Raw genomic sequence first — 16193 nt, forward strand, 5'->3', positions numbered from 1 at the left:
TACAAAAATTAGCTGGGCGTGGTGGTGCACGCCTGTAATCCCAGCTACTCTGGAGGCTGAGGCAGGAGAATCGCTTGAACCCGGGAGGCAGACGTTGTGGTGAACTGAGATCACACCATTGCATTCCAGTCTGGGTGACAAGAGTGAAACTCCGTCTCGGAAAAAAAAAAAAAAAGTGCTACTATGAACCTTCCTGCCCATATACCTTTGGGCACATTTTACTGTATTTCTTTGTAATAAATTCCTAGAATAATGGAATTTGCTGGTTAAAATCTTGATAGATATTACCTAAAAGCTTTCAAAACGATTTCTAATGCATTCCCCCACTGATTGGGTATGAAAGTACCTGTTTCCCCTGCTCCCATCACTGGATATTATTAGAGGTTTAAGTTCCTGCCAGTTACATGGGTGAAGAAATGTGATTTCTTTTCCTTCTTCTTCTCCTCCTCCTCCCCCTTCTTCTTTTCTTTTTTTCTTTTTTCTTCTTTTCATAGAGACAGGGTTTCACTGTGTTGTCGAGGCTGATCACGAACTCTGGGACTCAAGCAATCTGCCTGCCTTGGCCTCCCAAAGTGCCAGGATTACAGGCAGGAGTCACTGCTCCCAGCCAATGCTGATGTTTCCTGTCACCTGCATAGTTTTAACAGAAAGTCATTTCTTTGATGTGTCGCACATTCACACATCTTAATTTCACGTTATATGTATCTATAACTGGATCTAATTTTTTTCTTTCTTTTTTCTTTTCTTTCTTTCTTTTTCTTTTTTTTTTTTTTTGAGACAGGGTCTCATTCTGTCACCCAGGCTGGAGTGCAGTGGTACAATCACGGGTCACTGCAGCCTTGAGCTCCCCAGCTCAAGCGATCCTCCCTCCTCAGCCTCCCTAGTAGCTGGGAATATAGACACATGCCACTACATCTCGCCAATCTGTGTTTTTCCAGAGACAAAGACTCGTCATGTTGCCCAGGCTGGTCTCAAACTCCTGTGCTCAAGTAATCCACCTGTCTTGGCCTCCCAAAGTGCTGGGATTACAGGTGTGAGCCACTATGCCTGTACTTTTTTTTTTCTCCTTTTTTTGAGACAGGGTCTCATTCTGTGGCCCAGGCTGGAGTGCAGTGGCAAAAACACAGCTCACTGCAGCCTCAACCTCCTGGGCTCAAGCGATTCCCCTACCTCAGTGGCTCAGAGGCCCCCACACTCAGCCTCCTGAGTAGCTGGGATCACAGACACTCGCCACCACGCCCAGCTAATTTTTGTATTTTTTGTAGAGACGGGGTTTCACTATGTTGCCCAGGCTTGTTTCAGACTCCTGGGCTCAATTGATTCTCCCACCTTAGCTTCCCAAAGCGCTGGGATTATAGGCATGAGCCACTGCTCCCAGCTACCATCTTCCATTTTAAGAGACTCTATTCCCCTTCTTATACATCTTCAGTAGTTCTGTTCCCCCAAACTATAGCTCTTTCCTTCTAAGCTCATGCTGGACTCCATTTCCCAGCCTCCTTTGCTGCTACAGACAGTCATGTGACTGAGTTCTGATCAGTGGAATGTGGGCAGATGGAATACTCACCACTTCTAGGCCTGGCCACCCAAAAAAACTCTCATATGATCTTCTTCTACTCTCTTTCATTCCTCACTTACCAGATGGATGCAATGGCTGTAGTGGAGAACACTGAAATTCTCCCTTAGGGAATGGTGGAGCTACTGAATCACTGTGAGAAAGGCTTAAGGTGGACTGTGCACGGGACTATGATGCAAGCCAGAAATGGGCTTTTACTGTGCTGAGCCATTGAAATGCTGAGGTCATGGTTATAGCAGCTCACCTAAGTGTTAGTCAGGCTAAGGCTAGAATATGCTTCAGTAACAGCCTACCCTCAAAACCTGAAAACAATAAAGATTTACTGCTCCATTTTGTCTGTGTTGTTTCCGGTCATTCAGGGACCCAGGCTGAGTGAGGCTCTATTTTGACACATGCTTCAAAGCCATCAAGTTGGGGGCTGAGTGTGGTTGCTCACGCCTGTTATCCCAGCACTTTGGGAGGCCGAAGTGGGCAGATCACTTGAGGTCAGGAGTTTGAAACCAGCCTGGGCAACATGGTGAGACCCTCATCTCCACTAAAAATACAAAAAATTAGCTGGGCATGGTGGCAGGCGCCTGTAATCCCAGCTACTCAGGAGGCTGAGGCAGGAGAATTGCTCGAATCTGGGAGGTGGAGGTTGTAGTGAGTGGAGATTGCACCACTGCACTGCAGCTTGAGTGACACAGCAACACTCTGTCTCAGTTAAAAACAAAACAAAACAGAACCCATCAAGTGTGGAAAGGAGAAAAGTTAGAGTAAAACACTGGGAATTAAATGCTTTGTCCTAGGAGTGACACATATTACTTCCATGCACAACAGACTGACAAGATCTCATCACACGGTCCTATTGAATCTGGAAGTTCTGATTCCCTTGTGTTTGGAAGGAGATGAGGAACCATTGAGAAGCTTTGACTGTCCTGATAAATGGTCCCTCAAGCAGGTGTTACTTCTACTGGAGCAGCCTCTCTTCTTCCTCCCTGCAACAGATGTTGGCTATTTTGGCCAGCCCAGCATCCATTTCCCCTTCCTCTGGGAAAAGCACCTCAGTTTTCCTTGGGAGAAATATTCCTCCCTTACCGCCTTAGTTGCTGTCAATCAATGTGCCTGCACATTGATGTCTTAGAAGTAGGCACATGACTTGCAATTGACTAATCAGATTCTCTTATGGGAGTTTGGGACTTGAGCAGGTTGATCAAGGATGGGAACGTTATTTGGAGCGAATTTGCCAAACCCAGGAGACTGAACATTACCTCGTGTCTACACCTTCCAGAGTTTCAACTCATCACCTCCTTCCTCCCCTATCCCAGGTTGGGTTGGTCAACTTTCCTTTGACCTGTGAGCAGAATTACCTTTTAGAATAGTATTTATTTTCCTTATTTAGCCAGAGTTGATTTCTGTTGCTTGCAGTCAGAGAAGCCTATCAATACCTCATAAGCATTGTTAGCAAAAATGTTCTAAGTCAGAGTTCTGATCATGTCACTTTTTTGCTAAAAATCTCTTGATGGCTTCCTGTTGTCTGTAGCTGGAGTCAGTAAACATTTTCTGTAAGGGGTCAGATAGTAAATATTTTATGTTTTGTGTGGTCTCTGATGGTTACTAACTCTGCTATTGTATCATGAAAGCAGCCACAGTCAATAGGTAGACACATGGATATGGCTGTATTGCAATAAAACTTCATTTACAAAAAAAACATTGCTGACCCGTGGTCTCCAGAATAACGTGAAACTTACTGTGGCATAGAAGATCAAATGTCGGTAGGGTGTGGTGGGTCACACCTATAATCCCAGCACTTTGGGAGGCCGAGTTGGGCGGATTACCTGAGGTCAGTAGTTCGAGACCATCCTGGCCAACATAGCAAAACCCTGTCTCTACTTAAAAACACAAAAATTATCCAGGTGTGGTGGTGTATGCCTGTAGTCCCAGCTACTCAGGAGGCTGAGGCAGGGAGGATCCCTTGAGCCTGAAGGCAGGGGTAGCAGTGAGCCGAGATTGAACCACTGCACTCCAGTCTGGGCGACAGTGAGATTCCATCTCAAAAAAACCAAAACAACAACAAAAAGAAGACCTTACGTCTGCCTGCAATTTTTCTTTTCTTTTCTTTTCTTTTTTTTTTTTTTGAGACGGAGTCTTGCTCCGTCACCCAGGCTGCGGTGCAATAGTGCGATCTCGGCTCACTGCAACCTCTACCTCCTGGGTTCAAGCAATTCTCCTGCTTCAGCTTCCCGAGTAGCTGAGATTATAGGCTCCAGTCACCTTGCTCGGCTATGCAATTTTTCTAATTGTACATTTTACTCTACTTCCCTCCTCCTGGGCACTCTGTGCTCCAGTACCTTGGAATGCCCTGCTTTCCCCAATCACTCCTGAACTGCCTGTTCCCTTGCTTTTGCTTGCACTGTGCCTCCTGACTGCAAATCCCTCTCCATCATCTGTCATTGTTCGCTGAAATCCAATTATCTTTCAGCGCCAGCTCATTGCCACCTGTAGTGCACATTGTATTTTTGTTGCTTTCCAGATGTTAATTGCATCCTGACTTTGCTTTGCAGAGTCACCTCTCTCCCACTCGAGCCTTCTTCTTTGGGTACTCTTGCCATCTGCAAACCTGTCCCCAGAACTGCAGGGGTTGGCATATTTCTCCTCTGGTCACAGTGATTAGGGGTGGCATGTGACCCAAACTGGCCCAAGGAGGCCAATCCCAGGACTTTTTGTGAGAAATATTAGGAAAAATATGCTGTCTTTCAACTGGGATTACTAGGCTGCTGGGGCATAAGGCGTAAGACGTAAATCGTTGGCCGGGCGCGGTGGCTCACACCTGTAATCCCAGCACTTTGGGAGGCCGAGGTGGGTGGATCACAAGGTCAAGAGATCAAGACCATCCTGGCCAACATGGTGAAATCCCTGTCTCTACTAAAAATACAAAAATTAGCTGGGCATGGTGGTGCGCGCCTGTAGTCCCAGCTACTCAGGAGACTGAGGCAGAAGAATCTCTTGAACCTGGGAGGTGGAGGTTGCAGTGAGCCAAGATCATGCCACTGCACTCCAGCCTGGCGACAGAACAAGACTCTGTATAAAAATAAATAAATAAAGGCCGGGCGCGGTGGCTCAAGCCTGTAATCCCAGCACTTTGGGAGGCCAAGACGGGCGGATCACGAGGTCAGGAGATCGAGACCATCCTGGCTGACACGGTGAAACCCCGTCTCTACTAAAAATACAAAAAACTAGCCGGGCGAGGTGGCGGACGCCTGTAGTCCCAGCTACTCCGGAGGCTGAGGCAGGAGAATGGCGTAAACCCGGGAGGCGGAGCTTGCAGTGAGCTGAGATCTGGCCACTGCACTCCAGCCCGGGCTACAGAGCAAGACTCCGTCTCAAAAAAAAAAATAAATAAATAAAATAAATAAATAAATAAATAAATAAATAAGTCATTGTTATCCATCCTGCCAGTGCAGGGAAAATTGCTTCCTGAGAATGAAGTCGAGAGAGGAGGGGGAGAGAGAGAGAGAGATCATAGTATCTTTTTTTTTTTTTGAGATGGAGTCTTATTCTGTCATCCATGCTGGAGTGCAGTGGTGTGATCTTGGCTCACTGCAACTTCTGCCTCCCCAGTTCAAGCGATTCTCCTGCCTCAGCCTCCCGAGTAGCTGGGATTAAAGGCAGGCCACCATGCCTGGCTAATTTTTTGTTTAGTAGAGCCAGGGTTTCACTATGTTGGCCAGGCCAGTCTCCAACTCCTGACCTCAGGTGATCCGCCCGACTTGGCCTCCCAAAGTGCTGGTATTACAGGTGTGAGCCACCACACCGAGCCCCATAACATCCTTTAAGTCCCTGGATTCAGCCATACCTGAACATCTACCCCTTTTTAGCTGAAGCCAGGCTGAGCTCTCCTAGGATAACTCTCATGGTGTCTTCCCATGGCCTTGCTCATTCCTCCTTTGGAAGCAGAATTGGCTTAATCTCAATGCTCAGTTTGGAAGGACAAACTGGGCATGCTTTACCGAGCCACTTCTCCTCCCCTTTCTCTTGGGAACCAGCTCTTCTGCTCCCTTCTACCATAGTTTTATATGATCAGCTCTGCCCACGCAGAAGCCCACTCTCATCCTGAAGTATCTGTAAGGGTACATCACCAAACCGGCCCAGTATGTTTAATTCTGTGCTTCCGTATTCTGTGCAACCATATTTGGCTACATCTATAAGCCACATCCTCCAACATTCACTTACAAGTAATCCTTATAATACTGTCGTGCACTGCATGACAATGTTTCAGTTAATGATGGACTGCATATACAACAGTGGTCTCTTGAAATGATAACACCATATTTTTACTGTACCTTTTCCTTTTTTTTCTGAGACGGAGTCTCGCTGTGTTGCCCAGGCTGAAGTGCAGTGGCGTGACCTCGGCTCACTGCGAGCTCCGCCTCCCTGGTTTATGCCATTCTCCTGCCTCAGCCTCCCAAGTAGCTGGGACTACAGGCGCCCGCCACTATGCCCGGCTAATTGTTTTGTATTTTTAGTAGAGGCGGGGTTTCACTGTGTTAGCCAGGATGGTCTCGATCTCCTGACCTCATGATCCACTCCCACACAAATGCCTGTGTGTCACAATTGCCTACAGTATTCAGTACAGTCACATGCTGTGCAGGTTTGCAGCCTAGGATCGATAGGCTGTACCCCATAGCCTAGGTGTGCAGTAGACTATACCATCTAGTTTTGTGTAAGTAGATGCTGTGATGTTCGCACAACCACAAAATTGCCCAACCATACATTTCTCAGAATATATTGCTGTCATCAAGTAACACATGACTGTATTTAGAGACTCCATCTTCTGTACTCTTTTTTCTTATTTTTTCGCCCTTGGTTTACAGCTCAGGACAGGAGTTTGTATCAGTCAGAATCCGCCCGCCTCGGCTTCCCAAAGTGCTGGGATTATAGGTGTGACCTACCACACCCTACCAACATTTGATCTTCTATGCCACAGTAAGTTTCACGTTATTCTGGAGACCACGGGTCAGCAATGTTTTTTTTGTGATACAAACTGCAGGTCTTTCCAACAGAAACGTTTTAATGTAGGAAACTGGTTAAAATGTGTGTTAGTATCTATTGCTGTATAAGAAGTTAGCTCAAAACATAGTGACTTAAAACAACAATAATCATTTATTGTCTTTCATAGTTTCTGCAGGTCCAGAATTTGGGAGCAACATGGCTGAGCAATTCTGATACATGGTTTTTCATGATATTGCAGTCAAGATATCAGCTGGGGCTATGGTCATCTGAAGGCTCGACTGGGGCTGGGGAATCTTGCATGGCTGTTGGTGAGAATTCTCAGCTTCTTGCCACGTGGGATCTCTCCCAGAGCTACTTGAGTGTCCTCATGACATGATAGCTGGTTTCCCAGAGAAAGTGATTCAAAGGAACAAGGCAACAATGTCTTTTAAAAAAAGTGAGGCAGGCTGGGTGCAGGGGCTCATGCCTGTAATCTCAGCACTTTGAGAGGACAAGGCAGGTGGCTCACTTGAGGTCAGGAGTTTGAAACCAGCCTGGCCAACATGGTGAAACCCTGTCAGAGCAGTGGCATGATCTTGGCTCACTGCAAGCTCTGCCTCTCGGATTCAAGTGATTCTCATGCCTTAGCCTCCTGGACAGCTGAGATTACATGCACCACCATGCCCAGCTATATATATATTTTAGTAGAGATGGAATTTTGCCATCTTGGCCAGGCTGGTCTCAAACTCCTGGCCTCAACTGATCCGTCTGCCTCAGCCTCCCAAAGTGCTAGGATTACAGGCGTGAGCTACTGCACCCTGCCAAATGTGTATAGCAGCATTAATAATAGCCAAAATGTGGAAACAACTCAAATATCCATAGACAAAATGTGGTGCATGCATACCATGGAATACAATTCAGCCACAAAAAGAAATGAAATCCTGACACACACTACAATGTAGATGAACCTTGAAACATCATGCCAAGTGAAAGAAGCCAGTCACAAGAGGCCACATATTGTATGATTCCACTCCAAATCCATAGAACAGAAAGTAGATAAGTAGTGGTTGCCAGGGCTGGGCAGAGGAGGGATTGGGGAATGACCGCTAATGGGTACGGGGTTTCTTTTTCTTTTTCTTTTTTTTTTTTTTGAGACGGAGTCTCTCTCTGTCGCCCAGGCTGGAGTGCAGTGGCGCGATCTCGGCTCACTGCAAGCTCCGCCTCCCGGGTTCACGCCATTCTCCTGCCTCAGCCTCCCAAGTAGCTGGGACTACAGGCGCCCACAACCGCGCCCGGCTAATTTTTTGTATTTTTAGTAGAGACGGGGTTTCACCGTGGTCTCGATCTCCTGACCTTGTGATCCGCCCGCCTCGGCCTCCCAAAGTGCTGGGATTATAGGCGTGAGCCACCGCGCCCGGCCTCTTTTTCTTTTCTTTTCTTTTTTTTTTTTTTTGAGGCAGAGTCTCGCTCTGTCACCCAGGCTGGAGTGCAGTGGCGCGATCTCAGCTTACTGCAAGCTCTGCCTCCCGGGTTCACGCCATTCTCCTGCCTCAGCCTCCTGAGTAGCTGGGACTACAGGCGCTCGCCACCACGTCCAGCTAATTTTTTGTATTTTTAGTAGAGACGGGGTTTCACCATGTTAGCCAGGATGGTCTCCATCTCCTGACCTCGTGATCCACCTGCCTCGGCCTTGCAAAGTGCTCGGTTTAGAAGGACAAACTGGGCATGCTTTGGAAGGACAAACTGGCCTAGCTACTCAGGAAGCTGAGGCAGGAGAATCACTTGAACCCGGGAGATGGAGGTGGTAGTGAGCTGAGACTGCACCACTGTACTCCATCCTGGGCAACAGAGCAAGACTCCGTCTCAAAATAAATAAAGTGTTATACTTCAGTGGTTTCTGGTATATTCTCAGAGTTGTTCAAACATCACCACTATCTAATTTCAAAACATCTCATTGCCCCACAAAAGAAACCCTGTACCCTTGCTGGGCGTGGTGGCTCATGCCGCACCACCCACCGTATAACACTTTAAAAGGATGAAAGGATGGATTTTATGGTATATGATTTGTATCTCAATAAGGCAGGATGAAAAGGGAGGGAAGGAGAGAGGGCCCAGTTCATGTTGCACCTCACTGACCGTTGATTACCACCTGGTCAGTTCTGGGCCAGATGGCTGTTAAGAGGTTCATTCATTATCCATCAGATACGTATGGAGTACTCACCATGTGCCAGCTGTTTGTCCTGTTGGATGTATTCATGCACCTGATGGCACATGAGCTCATGCCAATCAACCTGTGTTGATAACCTTAAAAATGCACATTTGGCCAGGTGCGGTGGCTCCCGCCTGTAATCCCAGCACTTTGGGAGGCTGAGGCGGGTGGATTGCCCGAGGTCAGGAGTTTGAGACCAGCCTGGCCAACAGAGTGAAACCACGTCTCTACTAAAAATACAAAACATTAGCCAGGTGTGGTGGTGGCCGCCTGTAATCTCAGCTACTTGCAGTGAGCCAAGGTCATGCCACCGCACTCCAGCCTGAGTGTCAGAGTAGAACTCTGTCTCAAAAAAAAAAAAAAAAAAAAAAAAAAAGGCACCTTTACTGTGGGTGACCTGTCAAGTCCTGAGAGCCTGTGATCCTCTGGGTGAATTTGACTTCAGGTCCTGAAACAGTAATGTTGAAAAACACCTGATGAGTAAATATGGCTACAACAATGCTAACCAAAAACCAACCAACAAAAAACTAGAACTATGTCAAGCAGCTGATAGTAATCATTTTACAGTACTGTGATTACAGTTACCTTTGTCTTTTTTCTGATTTCAGATAACATAGTCAATTACATTTATAATGTAAACTAGAAACATAGTGACTTCTGGTTGCATCTTTGGTTTGGTGACCTGTGTTTTCAGACACTGGAATTGAACGTATTTAGGTATGATATCCTATGATACAGTTTGCTACAATCCTCCCCTCTCCTACTGCCTATGCTAGTGCCATCTCTGATTCACATAAACTGCCTGATCCCTGAAGGCATTTGAATTTGAGTCCCCTGATTTATATAATAAAACCCTACAATATACAATTCACTATGTTCCACTGAGATCCTAAAAATGTCCACTATTTACTTATTTATTTATTGCCGACAGGGTCTTATTCTGTCACCCAGGCTGGAGTGCAGTGGCACTATCACAGCTCGGCTCACTGCAGTCTTGACCTCCCAGGCTTGGTTGATCCTCCCACCTCAGCCTCCCAAGTAGCTGAGACTACAGGCATATGCCACCACATCTGGCTAATTTTTTGGTATTTTTTGTAGAGATGGGGTCTTGCTATGCTGCCCTGGCTGGTCTCGAACTCTTGGACTCAAGCAATCTGCTCTCTTTGGTCTCCCAAAGTGCTGAGATTACAAGCATGAGGCACTGTGCCCAGCCCCACTTTTAAATTCTTTGACAGGTGGACTTAGAACTATTATTTAATCAGTTCAAAGCCGAAAATTAACATTGAATTTCTAGATAAAATCGAAATTGTTTTTGGCATTCTTCTACGGTTGGGTTGCTTGGGAAGTCAAAAAGGGTTGTATCAAAAAAAAAAAAAAAAAAAAACCCAGGAGTGGTGGTTGACACCTGTAATCCCAGCACTTTGGGAGGCCAAGGTGAGAGGATTACTTGAGCCCAGGAATTTGAGACCAGCCTGGGTAACATAGGGAGATTTCCATATCTACAAATAGTTAAAAAGGGTAGTTAAAAAAACAAAAACCAAAAACAAACAAAAAACAAAAACAAACAAAAAGCTAGCTAGGTGTGGCTGCATGTGCCTGTGGTTCCAGCTACTGGAGAGCCTGAGGTGGGAGGATCGCTTGAGCCCAGGAATGTGAAGCTGCAGTGAGCCATGTTTGTGCCACTGCACTCCAGCTTGGGTGACAGAGCCAGACCCTGTCTCAAAGGAAACAAACAAAAATAGAAAACAAAAGGGGCTGTATCTATTGGTTTAAGAGGGATACCTTAATATCTCTGTAGATATCATCAGCAGAGGCCAGGCACGGTGGTTTATGCCTATAATCCCAGGACTCTGGGAGGCTGAGGTGAGCAGATCACCTGAGGGCAAGAGTTCGAGATGAGCCTGGCCAACATGGCGAAACCCCGTCTCTACTAGAAAATACAAAAACAAAATTAGCTGGGCATGGTGGCATGCGCCTGTAATCCCAGCTACTTGGGAGGCTGAGGCAGGAAATCGCTTGAACCCGGGAGGCGGAGGTTGCAGTGAGCTGAGATCGCGCCACTGCACTCTAGCCTGGGCGACAAAGCCAGACTCCATCTCAAGAAAAAAAAAAAAAAAAAGCCTGGGCATGGTGGCTCATGCCTGTAATCCCAGCACTTTGGGAGGCCAAGGCGGGTGGATCACGAGGTCAGGAGATCAAGACCATCTTGGCTAACACAGTGAAACCCCGTCTCTACTAAAAATACAAAAAATTAGCCGGGCGTGGTGGCGGCGCCTGTAGTTGCAGCTACTCGGGAGGCTGAGGCAGAAGAATGGCGTGAACCCAGGAGGCGGAGCTTGCAGTGAGTGGAGATTGCGCCACTGCACTTCAGCCTGGGCGACGGAGCGAGACTCCATCTCAAAAAAAAAAAAAAAAAAAAAAATTTCAGTAGAAAGGGACATGTGGGAAACAGGCGTATCAATGTGTTGGTAAGCATGGAGGAAGAGGCTCTAGGCTGTCTCCCTCCAGTGACGGCACTGGAGCCACATTACAGAACTGACCTGCCAGGGAAGGCAGGATGTCTGCCAGTCTGGAAGATGGGGAGGTAGGGGATCACCAGTAGAACTCCTGAGTTCAACAACACAGTTAACCCTTGAAGAATGCAGATTTGAAATGCAGGGGTCCACTTATATATGGATTTTTTTCACCTGGCCTGGCACCGTGGCTCACGTCTATAATCCTGGCACTTTGGGAGGCTGAGGCAGGCCGATCAGTTGAGGCCAGGAGTTTGAGACCAGTCTGGCCAACATGGTGAAACCCCGTCTCTACAAAAAATTCAAAAATTAGCCAGGCGTGGTGGCCGGCGCCTGTAATCCCAGTCACTTGGGAGGCTGAGGCAGAAGAGTCTCTTGAGCCTGGCAGGCAGAAGTTGCAGTGAGTCAAGGTTGAGCCACTGTACTCCAGCCAGGGTGACAGAGCGAGACTCCATCTCAATATAAATAAATAAATAAATAAATAAATAAATAAACAAACAAAGGTTACACCAAGTATGCCTGCCTCTCATGCCTCTCTTCCCACCTCCACCAGTTCTTCCACTTCTGCCACCCCTGAGACAGCAAGACCAACCCCTGACTCCTCCCCTCCTCTTCGGCCTGCTCAACATAAAGATGACAAGGATGAAGAGTAAATACTTTCTCATCCTTATGTTTTTTTTTTTTTTTTGAGACGGAGTCTCACTCTGTTGCCCAGGCTGGAGTGCAGTGGCCGGATCTCAGCTCACTGCAAGCTCCGCCTCCTGGGTTTACGCCATTCTCCTGCCTCAGCCTCCCAAGTAGCTGGGACTACAGGCGCCTGCCACCTCCCCCCGGCTAGTTTTTTGTATTTTTTTAAGTAGAGACGGGGTTTCACTGTGTTAGCCAGGATGGTCTTGATCTCCTGACCTCGTGATCCGCCCGTCTCGGCCTCCCAAAGTGCTGGGATTACAGGCTTGAGCCACCGCGCCCGGCCATGGTTTTCTTAATAACAATTTCTTTTCTCTAGTTTACTTTAAGAACACGGCATGTAATATATATAACATACAAAATATGCTAATCAACTGTCATTGGCTGGGCACAGTGGCTGATGCCTGTAATCCCAGCCCTTTGGAAGGCCAGGGTGGGTGAATCACTTGAGGCCAGGAGGCAGAGGTTGCAGTGAACCGAGATCACAGCACTGCACTCCAGCCCGGGCAACAGAGCGAGATTCCATCTCAAAACAAAAACAAAAAACAAACAAACAAAATGCTAATCAACTGTCATTGCTAAGGCTTCTGGTCAGCAGTAAGCTGTTAATAGTTAAGTTTTCGGACTGGGCACGTTGGCTCACGCCTGTAATCCCAGCACTTTGGGAGGCCAAAGCGGGTAGATTACCTGAGGTCAGGAGTTGAGACTAGCCTGGCCAACATGGCAAAACCCCGTCTCTACTAAAAATACAAAAATTAGCTGGGCGGCAGGGCGCGGTGGCTCACATCTGTAATCCCAGCACTTTGGGAGGCCGAGGCGGGCAGATCACGAGGTCAGGAGTTCGAGACCATCCTGGCTAATATGGTGAAACTCCGTCTCTACTAAAAATACAAAAAATTAGCTGGGCGTGGCAGCGGGCGCCTGTAGTCCCAGCTACTCGGGAGGGTGAGGCAGGAGAATGGCGTGAACCTAGGAGGCGGAGCTTGCAGTGAGCCGAGATTGTGAGATTGTGCCACTGCACTCCAGCCTGGGTGACAGAGCGAGATTCTGTCTCAAAAAAAAAAAAAAAAAAAAGCCGGGCGCGGTGGCTCAAGCCTGTAATCCCAGCACTTTGGGAGGCTGAGACGGGCGGATCACAAGGTCAGGAGATCAAGACCATCCTGGCTAACACGGTGAAACCCCGTCTCTACTAAAAAATACAAAAAAAGCTAGCCGGGCGAGGTGGCGGGCGCCTGTAGTCCCAGCTACTCGGGAGGCTGAGGCAGGAGAATGGCGTGAACCCGGGAGGCGGAGCTTGCAGTGAGCTGAGATCCAGCCACTGCACTCCAGCCCGGGTGACAGAGCGAGACTCCGTCTCAAAAAAAAAAAAAAAAAAAAAAAATTAGCCGGGCATGGTGGCAGGCGCCTGTAATCCCAGCTACTCAAGAAGCTGAGGCAGGAGAACTGCTTGAACTGGGAAGTGGAGGTTGCAGTGAGCTGAGATCGTGCCATTGAATTCCAGCCTGGGCGACAAGAGCAAAACTCCATCTCAAAAAAAAAAAAAAAGTAAAGTTTTTGGGGAGTCAAAAATGAGGCCAGGCACAGTGGCTCATGCCTGTAATCCCAGCACTTTGGGAGGCTGAGGTGGGTGGATCACCTGAGGTCAGGAGTTCAAGACCAGCTTGGCCAACCTCGTGAAACCCCGTCTCTACTAAAAATACAAAAATTAGCTGGGCGTGGTGGCGGGCGCCCGTAATCCCAGCTACTTGGGAGGCTGAGGCAGGAGAATTGCTTGGACCCGGGAGGCAGAGGTTGCAGTGAGCTGAGATTGTGCCACTGCACTCCAGTCTCGGCTACAGAGGGAGACTCCATGTTAAAAAAAAAAAAAAAAAGACCCCAGGATTTTGGACTGTGCAGGGGTCGGTGCCCCAACTCCCATGTTGTTTAAAGTCAACTGTACACTGTCATAGTCAGGAAGCCTTCATCACTGCAGCTGCCCCTTTCTTGAAACCTGAAGGGGGAAACTGGATCCTGGGACACTACTGCCCCCTATTGCCTGTTGGTCTTCAAAGAAATAATCCCTTCAATTTTGCAAGGCCTGTGCTGTCATTCCCTTTTTACAGATAAGGAAACTGAGGCCAGGACATGGTGGAAAATAATCAAGGTCACACAGCTATGTGCAAAAGTGGAGTAACAACCCAGGCTCCTCATTCTCAGGTCAGTCCTGTGACCTCAATTGACATGTAATGTGTGAGGTCCTTCTGTGGCCCTGTGGCAGGGCCTGAAGAAGACAGCGTACGTAAATCCAGTCTGGTGCCTTCATGAGTGAGGCAGAGTAGAAAATAAGTGTAATCCACTAGGAACAAATCTGCATTGTAAACACAGAGGAAGGGGCTAGTATTTGGCAGAAGGATGTCTAGGAACATTTTAGAGGTAAGAGGTGACATTTGGGTTCTGAGGGATGAGTAGGAGAATGCCAGGGTTCAAAGGATGAAAAGACCATTCCAGCAGCTGGTAAGGGCTAAGGGGCATGGAGAAGCAGCAAGACTTTGAGGAAGTGGTAGAATTCTAACTTCGGGAAATCTGAACAAGGTTAATTTTTTGTGCGTGGTTAAGGTATTACATACATACAGTAAAATAAAATGCAATAGTTGCCGGGAGCAGTGGCTCACACCTATAATCCCAGCACTTTGGGAGGCCGAGGCAGGTGGATCATCTGAAGGTCAGGAGTTCGAGACCGGCCTGACCAACATGGTGAAAACCCGTCTCTACTAAAAATACAAAAATTAGCTGGGTGTGGTGGCGGGCGCCCGTAATCCCAGCTACTTGGGAGGCTAAGGGAGGAGAATATCTTGAACCCGGGAGGCTGAGGTTGCAGGGAGCTGAGATCATGCCATTGCACTCCAGCCTGGGTGATAAGAATGAAAATCTGTCTCAAAATAAAGTAAAAATGTATAGTCTAATCGATTTTTTTAAAAAAGTAGACATTCACGTATCTACCACATAGGTAAAGATACTAGAGATTCCAGCAACCCGGGAGGATCCCTTGGTGCCCCTTTCAGGTCTGTATGAGCCTCCACCGCTCCCCAGTCCCCGGGAAGGAGAGGTGGTGGGAGAGGCAACATGAAACCTAAAAACCAGTGGGGTTCGCGCCGGTAATCCCACGGTAATCCCACAGCTATTGGGCTGGTGGAGGCAGGAGGATCACTTGCCCAGGAGTTGGAGGCTGCAGTGAGCTATGATCGCGCCACTGCACTCCAGTCTGGGCGACAGATCAAGACCCCGTCTCTAAGCAAACAAACAAATAAACAGCCCTCAAAACCCATGGCTTCAGGCCTGGCGCGGTAGCTCACTCCTGTAATCTCAGCACTTTGGGAGGTCGAGCAGGGCGGATCACTTGAGGTCAGGAGTTCCAGACCAGCCTGGCCAACATGGCGAAACTCCGTCTCTACTAAAAAATTAAAAAAAAAATTGGCCGGTCGCGGTGGCTCACACCTATAATGCCAGCACTTTGGGAGACCCAGGTGGGCGGATCACGAGGTCAGGACACCAAGACCAGCCTGACCAACATGGTGAAACCCCGTTTCTACTAAAAATACAAAAATTAGCCGGGCGTGGTGGCGGGCGCCTGTAATCCCAGCTACTCAGGAGGCTGAGGCAGGAGAATCACTTGAACCCGGGAGGTGAAGGTTGCAGTGAGCCGAGAACGCGCCACTGCACTCCAGCCTGCCTGGGCGACAGAACGAGACTCCGTCTCAAAAAACAAACAAACAAAAAACACAAAAATTAACCAAGCGTGGTGGCTCACGCCTGTAATTCCAGCTACTCGGGAGGCTGAGGCAAGAGACTCTCTTGAACCCGGGAGACGGAAGTTGCAGTGAGCCGAGATCGCGTCACTGGACTCCAGCCTGGGCGACAGAGCGAGAACTCCGTCTCAAAAACGAAACAAAACAGAAGAAAAAAACCTTAGTTTCAGCCCGCACATTCCCTCAACTCCTATTGCTGCCTGCAAATCTTTCGCCATCGTCCTGGACAATCCTAAGAGGGCACTGCAGAGGCTTCTGGACACTGTCGTTTTCCTGAGAAGTCCACATGAACTTAGCTTTGACGCGAAAGGACTAGGGAAAAATTTTGGTCCTTCGGAGCCGCCGTCCAGGCTCGGGCCGCTCACAGTCGCTTGTCCCTCGGCGGCTGCCATGCGTCCTTTACGTGGCAGCTGCCGGCGCCCGCCAATCCGCTGCGCCCGCATCAGCCCCCACTA

The 16193-nt window shown here is 48.1% G+C and overlaps 1 long non-coding RNA gene across 1 annotated transcript; it reads left to right on the plus strand.

The window, feature by feature from the left end:
- Positions 1-14939: 14939 nt before the first annotated feature.
- On the plus strand, positions 14940-16139 carry LOC144333199 (uncharacterized). Its single transcript, XR_013401664.1, has 2 exons — positions 14940-15615; positions 15798-16139. It is a non-coding gene; the product is annotated as an uncharacterized LOC144333199 (long non-coding RNA).
- Positions 16140-16193: the final 54 nt, after the last annotated feature.

The sequence above is a fragment of the Macaca mulatta genome, chromosome 11 (genome assembly GCF_049350105.2).
Source record: "Macaca mulatta isolate MMU2019108-1 chromosome 11, T2T-MMU8v2.0, whole genome shotgun sequence".
In the NCBI taxonomy this organism is placed as follows: domain Eukaryota; kingdom Metazoa; phylum Chordata; class Mammalia; order Primates; family Cercopithecidae; genus Macaca; species Macaca mulatta.